The sequence below is a fragment of the Pelmatolapia mariae genome, linkage group LG22, assembly GCF_036321145.2.
Source record: "Pelmatolapia mariae isolate MD_Pm_ZW linkage group LG22, Pm_UMD_F_2, whole genome shotgun sequence".
Lineage (NCBI taxonomy): Eukaryota > Metazoa > Chordata > Actinopteri > Cichliformes > Cichlidae > Pelmatolapia > Pelmatolapia mariae.
In genome coordinates, this window is record NC_086245.2 from 7,983,690 (window position 1) to 8,003,282 (window position 19,593).

Here is a 19,593-nt window from a genome sequence, read left to right on the forward strand (position 1 = left end):
AAGATGGGAGGAGGAAAATATATTTAGTGCTAGTGTCTTTGTACCAGCTCTAAGCACTACAAACAGTTCTTAAACTGTTGTCAAACCTTAAGTAAAATATGAATAGTCACAAAATAAATGTTTTTATGCTTCAGTTGGACTAAGTTGACACATTGTGCTGTCTACAGAACAACACAAAAACAGCATTTTGTCTCGTGTGTATATTTGTTTCCTCCGGGCACTCCAGCTTCTCCCTTCAGTCCAAAAACAAACTTTTTAGGTCAACTGGTGACACTCAGTTGGTCGTGGTTGTAGACACAACAAAACAGAAGGTAGACAGCAATTAAAACCCAATTTGAACCTGTATATTAAAAAATTTCATTGTGAGTTTTAGTCTTTATGGGCAGGAAGGATCCTTCAATTAGGATTGAGATAAAACAGATTAATAAATGCAATAAAGCAACTTTAAAATAAGGACAGAACTTTGTAAACTGAATTTTCATGAACCTTATACTCACTCCGATAATTTTAACACAAATCCATATCTTACTTTATTGAGCTTTTTTTTTTTTATTTATTTATTTTTTTACATTTTTAAATCTATGTTCTTCACACAAGACAACCATTTCAAATGAAACTAATTTCATCAGAGAAGCATTTTAGCCATAAGTTTATTTGTGGATTTTTCTGTTGTTGAAAATCCAAAATAATCAGCAGGTTCTGGCACTATATGGAAAACACATTATCAATTAACATTTATGTGATCTGAGTCAATCATCAGTTATGTTGATCTTTCTGTCATCAGTGGTGTAAGAGGACATTTCCTTTCATCAGGGATGGTTAGGAGGTAATAAATGAAGCACTGGAGGACCTTTCCTGATTATTAAGAGAATGTGACCAGCTCTTATGGTGGCTGTCATGCAGATACTTGAGGGGTTTTTTTTAAGTCACACCTGTCTGACTCACCACTGCCTGACATGTTAACCAATGCACAAAGTCTCATGTTTCCTGTTGCTGTTGTTCTCTGGGTTTGTGTATTCAAGCTAACCACAGTGTGTTATCACCACACTTAAAGGGATAGCTCACCAAAATGTATTTGTTTGTTAAGGTGATTTTTTTCAAGCTGCTTAGGTTGTTTGTATTTAACACTAGAATTACTGAGCCTTTTTTCCCTGGTGCAAGTCCCTACTACTAGATTTACTGGCCTGCGCAAATCTGCGTAAATTCCCCCCGACCTTAACACCTCTTGGCACCCCGCTGAGATTTTCACAGGTCTTCAGCTCCATTGTTCTCCTGCTTTTGTTGTGCAAACACACCCTCCCCCAACCCCTAACCATGAGAGATTCAGGTCTTTCCTTCCCTGCAAGGCTACTTTCCTTCCTTACCTGCAGAGTACTATACACCATGGTAGTTTCTATGTGCAATATTTCTCATATGTAATATTAGTTCTTGTCAATCCTTGTCACTACATTGGATGCCTGTCCATACACATTTATACAGAGAGTTGTACATATATTTATATATTTATATAGCTACACCTTATATAATATGCATAAAGTCTAGTTATACACACAGACACATCTATATCATATATATATACATATATATATATATATATATATATATATATATATATATACATACATACACACAGATAGATCTCTCTCTCTATATATATATATAGAGAGAGAGAGAGATCTGTGTATAAATATATATATATATATATATATATATATATATATATATATATATATATATATATATATATACATATATATATATATACACAGATAGATCTCTCTCTCTATATATATATATAGAGAGAGAGAGAGATCTGTGTATAAATATATATATATATATATATATATATATATATATATATATATATATATATATATATATATACATATATATATATATACACAGATAGATCTCTCTCTCTATATATATATATAGAGAGAGAGATCTATCTGTGTGTATGTATGTATATATATATATATATATACACAGATAGATAGATAGATAGATAGATAGATGTGTCTGTGTGTATACATACACCAATATTTTTGAATACTCGTGTCCATATATATGTTTCCAGATTGTTTGTATAGTGCACTTTCTATACCGTGCTCTGTCCACTTTTTTGCAATGACAGATTTGCTGTGAGTGTGTATGTGTGTGTGTGTGTGTGTGTTTGTGCAACATTGGCATTTGTTTACTCAGATCCAAGGCAGGCCAAACCTCTGTGTTCCAACCTACATACAAAAGAAACACATTCACAATATATGGGTACACAAGTCTGTTTTATTTCAAAGTGTTTCAAACTTTACAGCGTTTGCAGACCCAGTGTTCATCATCCCTGCATTTGGCACAGGTGAATTTCTGACATGTTACACAGGTAAACCTGCTGCGATTCCTGTTGCAGCTCTCTTGCACCTGGCACTGCGTTGGCTTTACAGTCCCCGGCACAGCAGCTGCAGCAGCCTGCCTCTGTGCTAATATTTCCTTGTGTTCCTTGTGCGGCAACGAAGTTGCTGAGCTAGAAGACTCAGAAACAATCTTCTTTTGCCTGTCCACCCTGTACATGCTTTGTACAAAATGTAGGCATTCACTGCTGCCAGGTCCAGCATATTGTAGAAAACCGCTACTGGCCACCTGCGTGTTGCTGATTTTACGGAATACATCCGTGCCATTTGGTCCAACACGTCTACACCACACTGTAAAAGCAGAGAGAGAGAGTCATGAGTATATGTTTTTTTCTATAGGCCTGTGTAGCACACATCAGAAAACATTGTAGCACTGGTGAAAAATTGTACACACATTCACATACCTTCATGTGGTTATAGTCTGTTATCGTGTTGGGTTTCCTCTTTCTGCCGTAACCGATCGTCACGTCTTGGTGCATGGAACTTAGAACACACACAGTCTTGTTTTTTTTAGTTGCATAAATTGTCAAGGAGACACTGCCACTTCTAAGCACTGAAGTGGAGAATACCTCTCGCTTTGCAGTATCTTTTGCAAGTTGAGGAAGTTCACGCCGGACTTTATTCACTGTGCCCAGTAACGTTGTTTTGCGCTGCAGCAGTCTGTGCGACAGTGACAGTGAAGTAAAGAAATTGTCCGTTGTGACATTTCTCCCATCATCCAAAAACGGCTCCATCAGTTTCATGACCACGTTCTCTGCCAGCCTCTCTTCCTTCTGACGACTGGGGTCCTTTCCCAAGAAAGGAGATACACTGCAGACATATTTGGTGTCCAAATCCGTGGCCATCCAGAACTTGATCCCAAATTTGTCTGGCTTGGTTGCAATATACTGTGTGAATGGACAACGAACCTTCTTGCAGCTGGCAACAACGGTCGTGCATTCATTGACTTCCGCAAGAAATGTGGTCAAAATCTCATGAGTAAGTTGAAGCATTTCTACCAGGCATTTCTGAAAGTTGTAACACAGAGGTTTGGCCTGCCTTGGATCTGAGCAACTCTGAGTGAGCAAATGCAAATGTGCCAGGCCTCAAGGATAATGGGTGGTTTGCACAACAAAAGCTGTAGGAGAAGCAAGCTGACGACCTGTGAAAATCTCAGCAGGGGTGCTTAACACCTCGGGACTTGAACCAGAAAATAAAAAAGCCAGTAATTCTAGGGGGTGTTGGGTTTAGGGAAGTTACGCAAATTTGCGCAGGATAGTAAACCTAGTGTTAAAGGATTTTAGAATCTGGTAAGATTTTTTTTTATTATGTCCCAATATGTGAAACCTTAGGATGGAAAGACGGTGGGCCTTTCTTTCTTACATGATTCTGTAGCTCTGATCTAGAGATAGGATGATTGTGAGCTTTTAAATACTCACTGTCATGTCCAAGAAACTAGTTTGAGATGATTTGAGCTGTTGCACATAAGAAGATGGTTACTCTGTGGTCATAATGTGTGCTGTTTAAATGATACTAAAATATCCCACACACACAATTGCAGAACCATTAGCCTCAATCCTTGATAAAAGTGTCATAGTTCTGTCACAGTCAGCAGGAGGTGACTGTGCGAGGATGTGTAAAGATGGACTCAATTGCAGACAAGAAGAGAGACGAAACAGGGGTTAAACAAAAGCAAGCCATTTATTTTGGCTGGTAAACATGAACACAAAACTCAAACGAATGCAAACAGGGGCGAGATCTAACTGAAAACCTAAACTGGGAAAACTAAATAACTATGACAACTGAGACGAGACTGAGAAACTATAAATCAACTATGACAACTATGATAACTATGACACGAGGCACATGGACACAATTTCGAGCAGGAGAATGAGAGAAGTTATTGAACAAGAAACATGAAACTAAAAAAAAACAAAAATCATGAAACCCGTGGAAACTTGACGAGATGTGGAGGGAGATAACACAGACGACCTGATAAAGACAGAATAACAAACACAGACTAAATACACAAAGGAGGTGATCAGGGGAAGTGGAAACACATGGGGAAATAGCTGATACAAATGAACATTATGACGCTACTGTGAAAAGTAACACTAAGTACAATGAACATAGAAACAGGACTTTCAAAATAAAACAGGAAACATAACGAGACACCAACATGACATAAGCGGGACAACATGAAACACAAAGAAATTAAACATGACAGGTTAAGACATACAAACCAACAAAAGAGACTTAAACACAGGGGGTGATGACACAAAGGGATCTAATAAACAACGGACTAAAACTGAGCAACCTAGAAGCTTAAGATGACTAGATGATCTTTACATAAAAAGTGAATATTGAAATACAAGGAAACTCAAATCCTAACTAATAATAACAACAACCAGAACTTAACATACCTTCAACAATAATATAAGAAATGAGCAATACAGAATGAACTCAAAATGCTGGGTCACAGACCCGGGCCCTGGCAGGTTCTGGGTATTTGACCCAGGGTTTCCATGTTTCTGGACACCATACTGTTTGTTTTAAATATTCTATGTCAGTGGTTCTCAAAGTTTTCTAAATGAGTACCACCTCATAAAATATATGGCTCTTGAAGTACCACCCTTATCACCACATACAGTTTACACGAGACAATTGTATTTCTTATATGAATGTTATTTATTTCAACTGTCATAAACAGGATGTGACAAGTGATAATAATAACAAGTGTACTACATTAAAACATTAGCAGGAGATATCGGATCTTTAAGTGATGATGTGTGAACCCTGCTTCCATTTCCAAACTACTCTGCATTTGTTAAGGCTGTTGTATTTTTAACATGTTTTAATGGTTTATATTTTGTTCTATTTAATCTGAACAAGCCCCTAAAAAAAGTCACTGATCACTGTCAGCCTCTCTCGGTTTTTATTGCCACTATTCATTTTAAAGCTCAGTTTTTAAAGCATTAACATAGCTACTAGGGGTGGGTTTTAATAATCGATTCATCGATTAAAATCGATTCTGGCTTGGATAACGTGAAATCGATTCATTAAAATCCTGAATCGATTTTTTAATATAAATTTATTTTGCCCGAAACGCCAGAATCTCAGGTGAAACCTCACAAAATTTCAACAACCACCAAACAGCTAAGACAGTAAATGAGAGCAGGTACACAGATTCTGCACAAGGACGTAAACACACAGGCGGACCCGCGGATCAGAATCAGTGAGATGTCGCCTTTCTCACCCGACGGGCCTGCAGCTTTAAGCGGCTGCGCGCGCTCCCTCGGACGGCAATCACTTTCTGGCAGACAATCACTTTTTGGCACAACAACAGCACGGACACGGTCGGGGCTGAAAGCCGACAGCTCGCTGATTCTGATGTTTCGGCGGGTCCGCGCTTTGTTTTCACGTCCTTTTTGCGCTGATTCTAAAGCTGTTAGTTTTATCTCTCTCCAAACAATATTGACCGAACCAGCAGCAAAAGAAGTTCCAAACTACGCTTTACATAAACATCGTCATGGATTCCCTCTGACTTTTACTGTTTTCCTGCCACCACGATAAAATCACACTTCATGCACAGCTCTCTCCCTCTCTCTCTCTGTACTGTTTTCTGCATTATGCGCTTGCTTGTTACACACAAGTCTACCGTTGTTTACAGCGCTGTCGGCCGCTGTTTTTTTCCATTTACATACTTCTGAAAAGAAAACCTAATTTCTGCCGTTCAATACTGAACAAATTTAAACTTTTTAAAATTATGCAAAATGCAAAACGCTTAGCCGTGTCTCTAATAAAACTGCTGTAACGTCAGAGGTAACGTTCATATGTTGATTAATGGTTTTCTTTCGTTTTTGATGTACTGCAGAATATTTTTATAAAATCCCAGGCCAGGAAAACCACCTTCATGTTTTTCTGTGTTTTATCTTCAGCTACTTTGACACAAAGGCACCTTTGATAAAGTCTTGCGTGTGTCAGCTTCCTTTTTATAGATTCAAAATATGTAAATGTACTGATCTGAATTATAATATTTCTGACTGTCAAAATTTCCCAGATTCAAATCGAATTTAATCGAATCGAATTAAATCGAATTGTGGATCGAATCGATTCGGGACCTTGTGAATCGGAAACGAATCGATTCTAGAAATCAGTGATGATACCCAGCCCTAATAACTACAGCCCAGTCCATGCAGCAGTATATTAATGACTAACCTCGTTTTGTGGATGGATTATCTCAGTTGTTCTCCTCATTGTAGTTTGGTCCGTTTACAGCCAGAGATGGGTAACAAGTAACGCATTACTGTAATCCGATTACTTTTTTCAAGTAACGAGTAAAATAAGGGATTATTATTGCAAAAAAGGTAATTAGATTACTGTTACTTTCCCGTAAGCATGTTGTGTTACTACGTTACTAAACCGTGATTTTTTTGCCAGAGTGTCTCATGACAATGACATGTACGTGAGTGCAGCGTTTGTGGCAACTGCTGTGTGCAGATCAACAATGGATAATATATCAAGTGCTGGAGAGCATATGACCGTGCAGCGTTTAACGCGTGGAAGTGCTGACCTTACTTTGAGTTTGATTCCGTAAAAAGTGACAAAAATATTAGCGTCCGCTGTTCACTGCATGGGAAGGAAACTTCTTTTTACAGCGTAAAAAAACCCCTAAACTTCTGAGCTAGCACCAAGTACGCTGCCACAGAATGGGAAATTCACAGAGAAACTCCCGGTTCCTTCCATGAAGATGACTGCTGCGACACACTTGCACCAGGGCAAACCTCCGCCTGCCCCACTCCTGCTATACAGGTGAAAATAGAGCAACAGGACCGCTTGATGCATAAAGTTAAAAGATTAAAACTAATAAAACAAGTTTTTAAAAGAGACTTTTTCATTTGATTACATTTTATATGATGGATTATGCAGAAAAAGTAGAATTGGGCTGAAAGATCTATTGCTTTATTACCTATTCAGGGTGTAAATCATGTTTTTTAAAAGTAACTAAGTAGCTAAGTAATTAATTACTTTTGAAAATAAGTAATCAGTAAAGTAACGGGATTACTTTTCGGGGGAAGTAATCAGTCATTAGTTACTGATTACTTTTTTCAAATAACTTGAACAACACTGTTTACAGCACCCTGCCACGCAACTGCATTTGTCTCTAACCATCAGGAACCTTCACGTTAACTTTTATTAAGTGGAAAAAAGTTAGTGTTCATCCTTTAGCTTCACTGTGCTTATTAGCATAACATAATATGCTAACCATAGCTGTGTAGCTGCACCATGCAGTACATCATTATATACCAGCTAGCCTAACTTCAGTAATCCTAAAACGTTACTGCTGTTTAGTTTTCTGTCTTCATTTATGTCTGAAGTGATAGCAGAGCTGTACGTTCTAAATTTTGTGGTGGTTAAGCTGTCGGATTTTTGGCTTCATGACCCTCCTTCGTGTTTCGTGCACTTTGAAGTTCAGTTTACTATTCGTGGTGTTTCAACCAACGACACGAAATATCATTACGTGATGGCCTCGCCGGATCCGATGTCCACTCACCGTGTGATGACCCTCCTCTGGGATCCCCCTCACCCAAGGGAAATACACCACTCTCAAGGCGCTGCTGCTGCGGCGCTACTCCATCTCCATGCAAACGGGCAGAGAAACTCCTCTCTCTCTTGGGCCTGGGTGATGGTACCGCTCTTGAGCTCATGTGATTCACCCCAGGTGGTGCTCAGTCTGGTCCCGCAGCTCCTCCCTTCCCTGGCTCCGGTAAGGACCTGCTGTGCTGCATCCTAGGTTTCAGCACCACTGTGGTGTGATTGAGACACGGCGGGTCCAGAGATTGTTGTTCAGAGCCATCTTTATTGCACATCACACCAAATTCCACACAATTTACGACTCTACAACCCCTGCTTCCCAGTGTTGAATGCGGCGGGCGTAATTGCGGGTGCCGTGCAGGTGCGTCCGCACTGCACCACAGACCACGCCCCACTACAGACAGTCTGTTATCCTGTGTTCAGTGTGCTCAATTTTGCTTCCCCCATTCTGTTTGTCTGTATTAGTTCCAGCTATATTCCCTCCTATTTCCCATCCCACCTTTGTTGTTCTGTGTGTATTTAAGTCTTCTGTCTTCCTCTGCTTGCAGTCCTCTCATGTAATGCGTTTTTGAGTTATCCATGAGTTCCTTGTTTCCTAGTCTCTCAGTTCAAGCTTCTGCCTCGTGTGAGTTTTTGTTTTTCTAGCTTTCAAGCTACAGCAATAAAGTGCCTTCCTCAGTCTATTCCCCATTGACTTAGAGTCCTCCATTTGGGTCCTGCTTTGCCTGCCAGATAGCCATACCTGACTAAAAATGAAGGACTGAGCTATGCTTTCACGTTGTTTCCTGTTGTTGGCCGTCTGGTTAAGTTTTGACATTCAGAGATGCTCTTCTGCATACCTTGGTTGTAAAGACTGGTTATTTGAGTTACTTCCATTCTGCCCATTTACCTCTGGCCTTTGGCGTTAAAAAAGGTATTTTTACCCAGAGAACTGTCGCTCACTGGACATTTTCACTTATCAGGATCATTCTCTGTAAACCTTTGAAAAGACCAGTCTGTATCGCACCAACAACCATGCCAGGTTCAAAGTCCCTTTAATCACCTTTCTTTTACATTCACAGTCTTGGTTTGAACTTTAGCAGGTCTTCTTGACCATGTCTTCAAGGCTAAATGCACTGAATTGCTGCCATGTGATTCGTTGATTAGATATTTGGATTAACGAGCAGTTCAACCGGTGTACCTAATGAAGTGGTCAATAAGTAGGTTTGCCAACTTTTTAACCATTAAATAAGGTGCTCTCTGGTGTGTCAGAATCGCAATGCACAACCAGCTGGGCATAGTATAACTATGTATGTGGCATTGCAGGTAACGGTCAATATACGTGACATTTAACGTAGAATAAGGGACGAACCAGTTTTGCTCATTAAATGGGATGTCCCGGCTAAAACAGGACATCTGGCAAGTGTATTTAATCCACAAAAAACATTTAGTATTTATTCAAATAACAGTTTAAAAGAGTGATGTGAATGTAATTAACTTCTTTGGCACAAATAATCACTGCTCGGTTTTTCTAACAGCTAAGTTATAGTGCAAGTAGGAAAGAGAAAACAAGAGGACCAGCAGCTCTAGAGGCCACCACAGCCATGACACAGTGGCCTATAAAGTCCTCCCCATTCTTCTGTTTAACAAAAGTTTGTTTTCATGTTTTCTTCATCTTGTGAAACATCTCTTTCAGACTCACTGACGGTAAACATGCCTGAAGCTGAAGTACTGTACTCTGCTGTAAAGTTTAAAGTGAGGAGGGAGTCCATCGGTCAGTCTATTTATCTATGAGTGGTATAAATGATTTTGAAGAAAAATCTCAGCAGAGCGATTTCTGTTTAACGATGTTTGAGTGTGATTTGAATGTACCAATGTTTTAAACCCACATTTATTAGCAGCGAGGAGACATTTACATGACACTGAGCAGGACTCTGGTTTAATATTTTGTCTTACATGTTTCAGCTGACACATACTCAGAAGTCAAGATTTCAAAGACTCAGCCATCCACAAGAGAGCCTGGTAGGTAAAAGGAAAAACAGACAAAAACTCCACCAGTCAGTGTCAGTCATGAGGCAAATCACAAGATTGCTCTGGATTTGGAAACTATTTGAAGTACTTTTTATACACATCCTTTTTTTCCACACTTTTCTGTGGTGTTGGGGGAAAAAACAATGCATCAAGAAGCATTTTGTAGGCAGTGGCATTTTTTACTGAAAATTCTGTTAATTTTTTTTTTTAAGATGTACCTCTCAAGGGTTGTCACTTCATGTTAATTCAGGAGTCACAGAAGTATGTGTCCGCTTCAGACTAGGGAAGTGTGGGAAGTATTGGCGATGTATTTGTGAGCAGTTCTTAGGTCACCTTTACAGTAAGAGTTCTTTTGCAGCTGGGTGACACATCATTCATACAGGCTACCTGTCAAGGTGTTTGCTGACAGACTGTGTGGAGGAGGAGGACCCGAATGCAGACACTTGGAAACAAAACTATAATTTAACAAAAGGCGAAGCGTTTATTGAATGCTGCAGGTTATACAAAAACAAAGGCAGAAAAGAAACTTAAGCGGAAACTAACTAGAACTAAACTGGGAAAACTAAATACTTCAAACTAAACACATTAAACATGGAACACAATACTGTCAAAATACAACAGGAAGCAGAGAGGCACAGACCTAAGACACACTGGCTTGACATAACATCAGGGAAATAGAAACAGGAGATGGGACATAACTAACACGGACATAACTAAGAAAAAAATACAGAGAACATGATGGGCTGGTGAGAACACGTGACAGATTGGGAAGACATGGAAAGGGACAGTGCAAAGTTACAACAGCAAAAATGAAGAAAACCAGTGGAGTGGGATAAGATAATAAGAATATGATATTATATACAATATAATAAAATACTATATGCATTAGATTAAAAAACTATGTACAACAGAATAAAATACTACGTTGACAGAAAAAAAAAATTACACTGAGTGTTATTGCACATGTGTGGATGTGTGTGTTTGCTCAGCTGTGAAGTCTTTGTTGTGGAGTCTGACAGCAGTAGGAAGGAAAGACCTGCAGAATCTCTGATGGGTGCTGCAGCCTGCCACTGAAGGAGCTGTTCAGTTACTTAGTTACTTTTTCAAAATATGAAAACATGATACACAACCTAAATACATAATAAAGCAATAGACCTTTCAGCCCAGATCTATTTTTTATGCATAATCAATCATATAAAATTGAATAAAATGAAAAGTCTTTTATTAGTTTAAATCTATTAGCTCATCAGTTCTAAAAACAGTGTACAGCAGTGGTCCAAGACTGCTGCCTTGAGGCACTCGGACCATTTCTGTACACCCTGATATCTAAGTAACTTCCATAACTGATAAACAGATGTTTTGTATCTTGATTTCATCAGATTTGTTTTTAGGTGAACATGTTTAGTATAAACACAGAAATTTAATGAAACCAAACACAACTAAAATCTGTAAACATGATGTTGCATTCAAAAACTCCGCACATTTTTACAGATATCGTTCATCTCTGTTTCTTTCACCTCTTTAGAGGATTCTCAACAAGCAGTGTCTTCTAAAGGGTCAAAGGTCACCTCAGAGAGAGTAGCCCTGCTGGTTCTCAGTGTTCTCCTGGCAGCTGCTGTTATTGGTCTTGGTGTTACCAGTGAGTATGTGTTTGTATTTTTCAAAATAGATAAGTAGGTGATTAAAATGAAATAAAGAAATAGTTTTCATTGTTTTCTACTTTTTCATTTTTTAACATCAGTTCAGAGGTGAGTATCTAAGGCCAGTACACTTTTTAAAACTTCAAATATTTACAGTGATTTCTTCCACCTGACTGAAGTCTTTGTTGTAATATCTTCAAAGATAAGCAATCCTATAAATGTGAAGATGGCTGGGAGAAACATGGAGGAAAGTGCTATTATTTCTCCATCGGTAAAAACTCCTGGAACGAGAGCAGAGATGAATGTAGAGCTAAAAAAGGATATCTGGTTAAGATAGACAGCATGAAGGAGCAGGTATAAAACACCGCTGCATGTTCATGTTCTCACATATTTGATAACATTTTTCTGTTTCATTATCACATAACAGAAACAACTCAGAATAATTTTTAATACAAATTCCTTCAGAAATTCCTGGAGAGTAAACTGAAAGGAATCATGAACTCTGATGATAAGTTCTGGATCGGACTGATATACTCAGATGAAGACAACGGATGGGTTTGGATGGACGGATCACCGCTGAACAAAAGGTTCAATTATTGTGAAAATATTTGCATTTATTTCCAGAATCACAATCACCATTTTTTACTGAACATCTTCTGTTTTGTTTTGGTGTTTTTATTTCTTAGTTTGACTTTTTGGAGCATCAAAGATAAAGACAATAAGAATGGGACAAAAAAGGAAAATCCTGATGGGCAAAGCTGTTTAAGGGTGGCAGGGAAAGATGCAGCTAAGCTTTTATCCTGCAAAAGGCCTCAAAGAAGTATTTGTGAGAAATAACTGAACACTGTAAATGTGCTACTGTTTAAAAATCAGTCAGCCTATAAAAAATGCTCAGTAAAAGACACAGATGTTGGAGTTGTGATGTGTTTATAAAGTTAATGTCTAAACTGTATATACTTTCTAGATTTGCTTTTAGAAAAATAAAATATACAAAAATAAATCTGAATAACATATTTTGGTGATTTGTTTTTATTAACAGTATTGTTGTGTGGTACGGCGGTGTTGCTGTTGTGAAAATAAACAGTTTGCTTCATTTTTTCTTTGAAAAATTTACCAAAAAATACAAAACTTCAGTTTAATGGAAGAGTCTGGTTACCATTTATCCAAGCTTTATGTTTTATAAATATAATGTAACTAACTAATATAATATTAGTTGTGCTGTGTTTTTGAGTAATAAACACTTTCATCTTGTTGATGTTACTCTCACATGTTAAACAACATAAAAATATCAAACAATGGTGCGGTTTCTCCCAACAGCGACTTCAAAATTAAATGTAACACTGGTGTAGTGTTTTCAGTGGGAGAAAAGTTTCATCACTCATCTAAGTGAATTCTTCAGTTTCAGATGCCTGCAGGTTTCCTCAAAGCACTTTGAATCACCTTGTTGTTGAATTGTGCTTGTTACGACCAGTGTTGGGCAAGTTACTTTGAAAAAGTAATTAAATTATAGTTACTAGTTACTTCTTCAAAAAAGTAACTGAGTTACAATATTATAAAAGTAATTAATTACTTGAAAAGTAACTATTGCGTTACTTTAAATTTAAAAAAAAAAACGTTTAACCCTCTGGGGTCCAGGGTATAATTGGCCATTTTTTACTACTTTTGATTTTCCCTCCACATTTTACTTTTAAAAACTATTTACTTTTGCCTTGTTTGGTATCATTCTTTTCAGCACAACCTCACGTGTCTGAATTTACAGTCATGTTTTCATTTGATATACTGTATTAACACAATTGATCTAAAATCAGACAAAAACCACAAAATCAGAGTAAGAAAAGTTATATTTTTACTGTAACAACCACAAACATCTTTAATGAATCATATTTCATAACTTTAAATGCAAATATAAATTGTCAATTTTAAAATCCTATGCACAAGTTTTGCAAACAACAAAGTTATTTGCATCCATTTACCTTATACCTTGATTTTTTAAATAACCATTTCAAACTATTTACAGAACAATCAGGTGTTCTTCAATACGATGCCACACAAATTATTTGTGCCACTCCAAAAAAATATTTTCTGTCCACTACAAAGGAGAACATCACAGCCTGATACCTGCAGGTCTGACAGCAGCAGGTGTATCACTCCTGTTTTCTACCTGGAGACAGCAGTCGCCTCATTGTTCTGACACACAACACAAAACTATCCACAACACTACACACTAACTACACAAGACAACACATTAACTACACACTCCAAACACGCTAAACGTCACAAATTTCTCACATCTCAAAACTCGCTCTCTCTCTCTCTCTTTTTCTGCTCTCTCTCTCTCCCTCACTCCTAAAACTTGTTTTTTTTGTGGGGTTTTTTGCTCAATAGCAGAGTGTGCTTGCTAGCGCTAACGTAGCGCAACTATTGAGGAAAAAACACCGCGTATATATTGTTTATCGTGACTCTGGTTTTACGTGGCCCATCAACACAGTTTGAAATCTTTTGAGTTAGACCCCTAACTTCTGAATGTACTTCCTCCATTAAGAGCCTCGGTGTTACTTTTGACAGTGCTTTTAAATTTGATAAACAAATCAGCTCCGTAGTCAAGGGATCTTTTTATCACCTACGGATTTTAGCTAAAGTCAAGTCCTACCTGTGCAGGAAAGATCTAGAAAGGGTGGTCCATGCTCTTATTACTTCACGGCTGGACTACTGTAACTCCCTTTATGTTGGTTTAGATCGTTCCTGTTTGCATCGCCTCCAACTGGTGCAGAACGCTGCTGCTCGCATGCTGACCGGTTCCAAAAAGAGAGACCACATAACTCCGGTCCTCTGCTCTCTCCACTGGCTCCCAGTTGCTTTTAGGATTGATTTTAAAATTTTACTGCTGGTTTTTAAGGTTCTAAACGGTACTGCACCTCCTTACCTGGCAGAGCTTCTTAGCATTTACTGCCCCAGGAGATCTTTGAGGTCAGCAGACTTGATGCTTTTAGATGTTCCCAGGTACAGATTGAAGACTAGCGGAGAGAGGGCTTTTGCTGTGGCTGCACCCAGACTGTGGAACAGTGTACCCCCTCACATCAGATTCTCCACAAGCCTAGGAACTTTTAAAACTGCTCTTAAAACTCACCTATTTTCATTGGCTTTTAGCAATGTTTAACCTATTGTTTTTAATTTATTGTTTTATCAGTGAGGTACTTATGTACCTGTGTCTTATAGTATTTTATATTTGTATTTTATTGTACAGCACTTTGGTCAGCCTTGGTTGTTTTTAAATGTGCTTTATAAATAAACTTGACTTGACTTGACTTGACTAAAAACTGGTATATATCACCTTGTTGCTTTGTCTTGAAGTGGTCATGTGATTGGCTTACCACGACTACTTTATTCTTCCTCAGTCAAACAGCAGCACTCCTGCGATTGTTTTGCCCCCTTAGCTCCTCAGAGCTGAGGTTCCCCTTTTCTAAATCTGTATGTTCTAGAATAAAAAGAGGAAGCTGTAAGTTGTTTATCACAGAAGAGTTCATGTCAAAAGTTATTAGGTGAAAAGTCATGTTAGACATATGCTTAATGACAAATAATGAAAGGACACATTTCATGTAGCTGATCACATATATAATATAATATTCTCTTAACATTGTGCTAGACAGTGATCGTGATTACTGTCCGCGGAAGCACGCGCAGCTGCTTAAAGCTGTAGCGTCCAGATTACCTACAGCTACTTCCGTGCAACTGATATAAGATGCGGTAAGCTGAACACAGCTTCAACCGTCTGTTTGTTGAAAAATAGTAACGGACCACGTTTCCTTGTTAGTAACTGTAACGGCGTTGTAACGATAGGAATAGTAATTAGTTAGATTACTCGTTACTGAAAAAGTAACGCCGTTAGTAACGCCGTTATTTGTAACGCCGTTATTCCCATCACTGGTTACGACCCGTCTAGGGGCAGGCAATAACATGAGTGAGGCACTCGCTTCCCCCCCAAGACCCAAGCAGCCACAGGAAACAATTCCGTTCTTTATAATGCCATTTATTTATAAAGTGAAAAAGAGGATCAACAAAAACAGGAGTGTCAACACTTCAGGGTGAGCCAAGGCCAAAATAATAAACAAAAACAAATCTACACAAATCTCGCACCCCTGACCTTACCAAAACAAAGTCGAAAAATAAAGACAGAGTCTGACCTCCTTAACTAATTCAAAACAGGAGAAAACTGGTGATCAAAAGAAACGGCAGCTCACCCCTACCCACTCCACTTCCACAACTTTCAAACAGCACTGCAGCCAGCGGCTGCCACAGGTACACTGCTGGGTCGTGAGGAGAAACGCGAGGACCTCTCCCGCCATAGCGCTCCAGCCTCCTTTTAATGGGCGGGTCCTCCAGCTGGAACCAGTCACGTCGGGGCGGTGTATCCACGCACCAATCGGAGAAGGGCCCTGGCACAGCTGAATTAACATAAAAAGATACATCACCTGCACAAAATAAAACACATGAACATGCAAGTTCGTAACAGTGCTATATAAATAAACTTGCCTTGCCAACCTTACCCGGTGACGAAAGGGCCACCCTGGCAAGCATGCCTGCAGAGGAAGAAGGGTTGACATCTCAAGGGTAGAGAAGCAGTTAGAGGTGGCTGAGTCTCCTCCCCAGGGACACTTGCCTTCCTTGCCTTCCTATCAACTTGAAGCAGTATGGTCATTTTCCTCTCACCAACCAAGACAGATGGCAAAATAAATGAAATTAATTTAAACAATACTGAAAATTAATAATTAGTTCATCAGGGAAAATTAAGGAACTCAAACATAGACATCAAATAATAAAAGAGTTAAAAGAATAAACAGCATTAAAAACAATGTGTTTCTTAATCACAAACAAATGCACATGAATAAAATATTCAGTGATGGCAAACATGGGTGCAGCATTTCCGCACACAAGAAAACTCAAAATGAAAACAGTTACTCATACAGTACGAACTGTAGTTGAAGTCTCCTCCTTCTTCTTTAATTCACAGGAAGCTGTTTTTGATAACATGAAGTTGTTGGGGTTTTTTTAGCATTTCCTTTTTAAAAGGCTAAGGCGAGGACAAGGAAACATTTATAGTGAGTCTCATTGCTAATCTGTCATTTATATGTAACTGAATCTAAAAAAAAAATCACAAAAATGAGAAAAGCGCAAATAGTTTTAGTTATTTAGATTTTGTGATTTAGAGACAGCTGGACTAATTCTGAACTCAGAACCTTGAAAACTGCAAGATGAGCAGTCCACAAAGCTGCACAGAGGATAAGAATATTATGTTAATTCAACAGAAAGGAGAATAGTTGAACCAGCAGTTTGAAGTTAACTGGAATAAACCCACATATATATATAAACTAACTTGATATATAAAAGTAGACTTCTAGTCAGAATTAAAATGAGGATCTGACAATGAAAATGTGTCACATTTCAACATGTTGTTATATGGGTGTGTGATGTTTCCTGTCTTGTCTAATCTAACTGTGGTTCTCAGAGTTGGCAGCTTGATGAACCAGACAAACCAGCCTTTACCAGGCAAAGGCTGAACATTCGTAAACAGTTAAATGTTCCTGTATGTAAATGGTAAATGGCCTGTATTTGTATAGCGCTTTACTAGTCTCTAAGGACCCCAAAGCGCTTTACACATTCAGTCATCCACCCATTCACACACACATTCACACACTGGTGATGGCAAGCTACATTGTAGCCACAGCCACCCTGGGGCGCACTGACAGAGGCGAGGCTGCCGGACACTGGCGCCACCGGGCCCTCTGACCACCACCAGTTTGCCCTTAACTACACTACGTAGCCTTTATTAGAACCATTTATTATGTGTCTGCTTTCTGTCTTCTTTATGTGATTCATCAGATGAAGCTCCTGACGCACAACATGCAGAATCAACCAGAGGGTCAAAGGTCACCTCAGAGAGAATGGCCCTGTTCGTTTTCTGTGTTCTCCTGGCAGCGGCTGTCATTGTTATTTACCGTCTCTGTAAGTTTTTTTGTGTGTGCACTAGGGGTGGAACGTTTCACAAAATCTGTGGCTCGGTTCATGTCGCAGTTTTTGGTTCGATTTGATAAACCTGTTGGTATCAGGTCATATATATCAGGTCATGTATACAGGTCATCTGCTAATCGTAAGGTTGGTGGTTTGATCCCTCCAGTCTGCTTGCCAAATACAAAGAACAAAGAAAAAAGTGCTTGCATGAATGGGTGAATGAGGGAAGTTCTGTAAAGTGCTTTGAGTGCTCAGAGTAGAAAAGCACTATATAAGAAGCCATTCATATACCATTCACAGTGTTTAAAATGCACCTTTTTCTCAAGGACATGCCATGTAGTCATGCAAAACTGAAAGAATGGAGCAGTCTGGCATGGGTCACGTCATTGTAAAATTCTTATGTTAAAGTTAGGTTAGTGTAAAGTAAAACTGGAGACATTGATGCTTTAAAAAAAGCTTTTCATTTGTTTGTCAAAACAATGTTTAAAAGGGTTTTACTTAAATTATGCAAGTGCATAAATAATAATCCACCGTCGCATTTTAACTAAAAGACTATTTTTTCTTGATGCTAAAAATGCAATGATCCTGCCATCCTCAAGACCTTTTCTCCATGTTCAAAACATGACTAAAATGACTGACTCTGTCTCACTCTGTCACCTCTACGATGACATAAGCCTGGATATCTTTATCCATGAAACCTGCCAGTGCTTTTGTTATGAATTTTCACTGAGAGACTGTTTAAAAGTTGACACATTGGGGTGACATCTCTATAGCTGAGGATATTGGGCTTGTTGCCGCTGGCATAAGCAACAGTAGTTATGTTAGCAGCATGTACAGTGCTTGCACACTTTCGGATTTTAATTCATCAATTTCTTACTGCCATCATCATAGGTAGCACTAACTCCAAAGCGGGCCCAAACAGGAGATGGAAATGATGCTGCTACTGGCACATCCTCTATCGCTGGGCCTGCTTTGTCTTTACCGTTTTTCATTTTTTTCCATGACTTGGTTGCTGCAGCAGACACTCAACCTTTCTGCCCTTCATTACTGGTGCAAGGCTTTTTTGCGTATGTCCTGAACCGAACAACACACACATCTGAAACCGAGACAAACAAACCAAAAGGGACAGACTTTTTTTCATGAACTGTTTCAGCTATTGTGTGCACAGGTGTATATATAAATTTGACTTTGAAAAAGAAATGTTCCCTTGATATGTTTTCCTCCATTTTTTTTTTTACTTCAAAAGGCATTGTTTTAAAATCTTGTCGTGAAAAGATCTGAAAGGACAAATCTTTGTCCCATTTTAGTGAAACCAAAAAGTGTTACTCTAACTACTTTTCTCTTGTTATGAAATCAGCTGTTGAAAACTGGCTTAGCAGAAAAAATCTTCAAACACTGAATGAAGAGAATGCAGCTTTGAGGAAAACTCTTACAGGTGAGAGAAACTCTAAAAGATTCAGTCTCATTCAGCTGCTCTGAAAATAGTATTCAACCTAACTATTGTTTGAGGAACTAGCATTAGTGCTTCTTCTTATTTGGCATCGTTAGGGCAGTGTGAGACTAAAGTAAGAGAAGCATTTAAGTGCATATCATCATGTCTTTAAGCTGTATAGTTTGCTGCCATTGGTTGTTGCTTTAGTTGCTCATTTCAAAGTTGAGATATATTTAACTTCTAGCCCCATACCAAACATGTGATTTTTCATTTCTGCATAGCTGCTCGTCTCTTCCTGTGTGAATTCCTCTTTATACTGCTGACAGTAGCAGACTGACAGGAGCCTCTTCAACTGAGTTTTACATTAATGTACACAAACAAACAAAACGGGAAACAAATCTTTCCTAGTAACACAACTTAATAGAATATATTCTGGGACCATTCAAACTGCTTTTCTTAAATCAAAGGCACATCAGATGTTTTATATTTTGTTTTTATAGAAGTAAAATCATGCAGCAATAAGCAC

General features: G+C 38.5%; 1 protein-coding gene across 4 annotated transcripts in view; it reads left to right on the forward strand.

The window, feature by feature from the left end:
* LOC135932782 (uncharacterized) overlaps nucleotides 1-19,593 on the forward strand; it is a 29,016-nt gene extending 9,423 nt beyond the window's left edge. For 2 of the 4 annotated variants that reach the window (XM_065470428.1, XM_065470430.1), the window contains 6 exons: nucleotides 9,655-9,732; nucleotides 9,924-9,980; nucleotides 11,515-11,628; nucleotides 11,832-11,983; nucleotides 12,095-12,216; nucleotides 12,316-12,558. The gene's annotated coding sequence lies outside the window, so the exon portion shown is untranslated. Of the gene's footprint in view, nucleotides 1-9,654; nucleotides 9,733-9,923; nucleotides 9,981-11,514; nucleotides 11,629-11,831; nucleotides 11,984-12,094; nucleotides 12,217-12,315; nucleotides 12,559-17,506; nucleotides 17,630-18,992; nucleotides 19,071-19,567 lie in introns of those variants that run through there. The other 2 variants (XM_065470431.1, XM_065470433.1) reach the window with 1 other exon arrangement.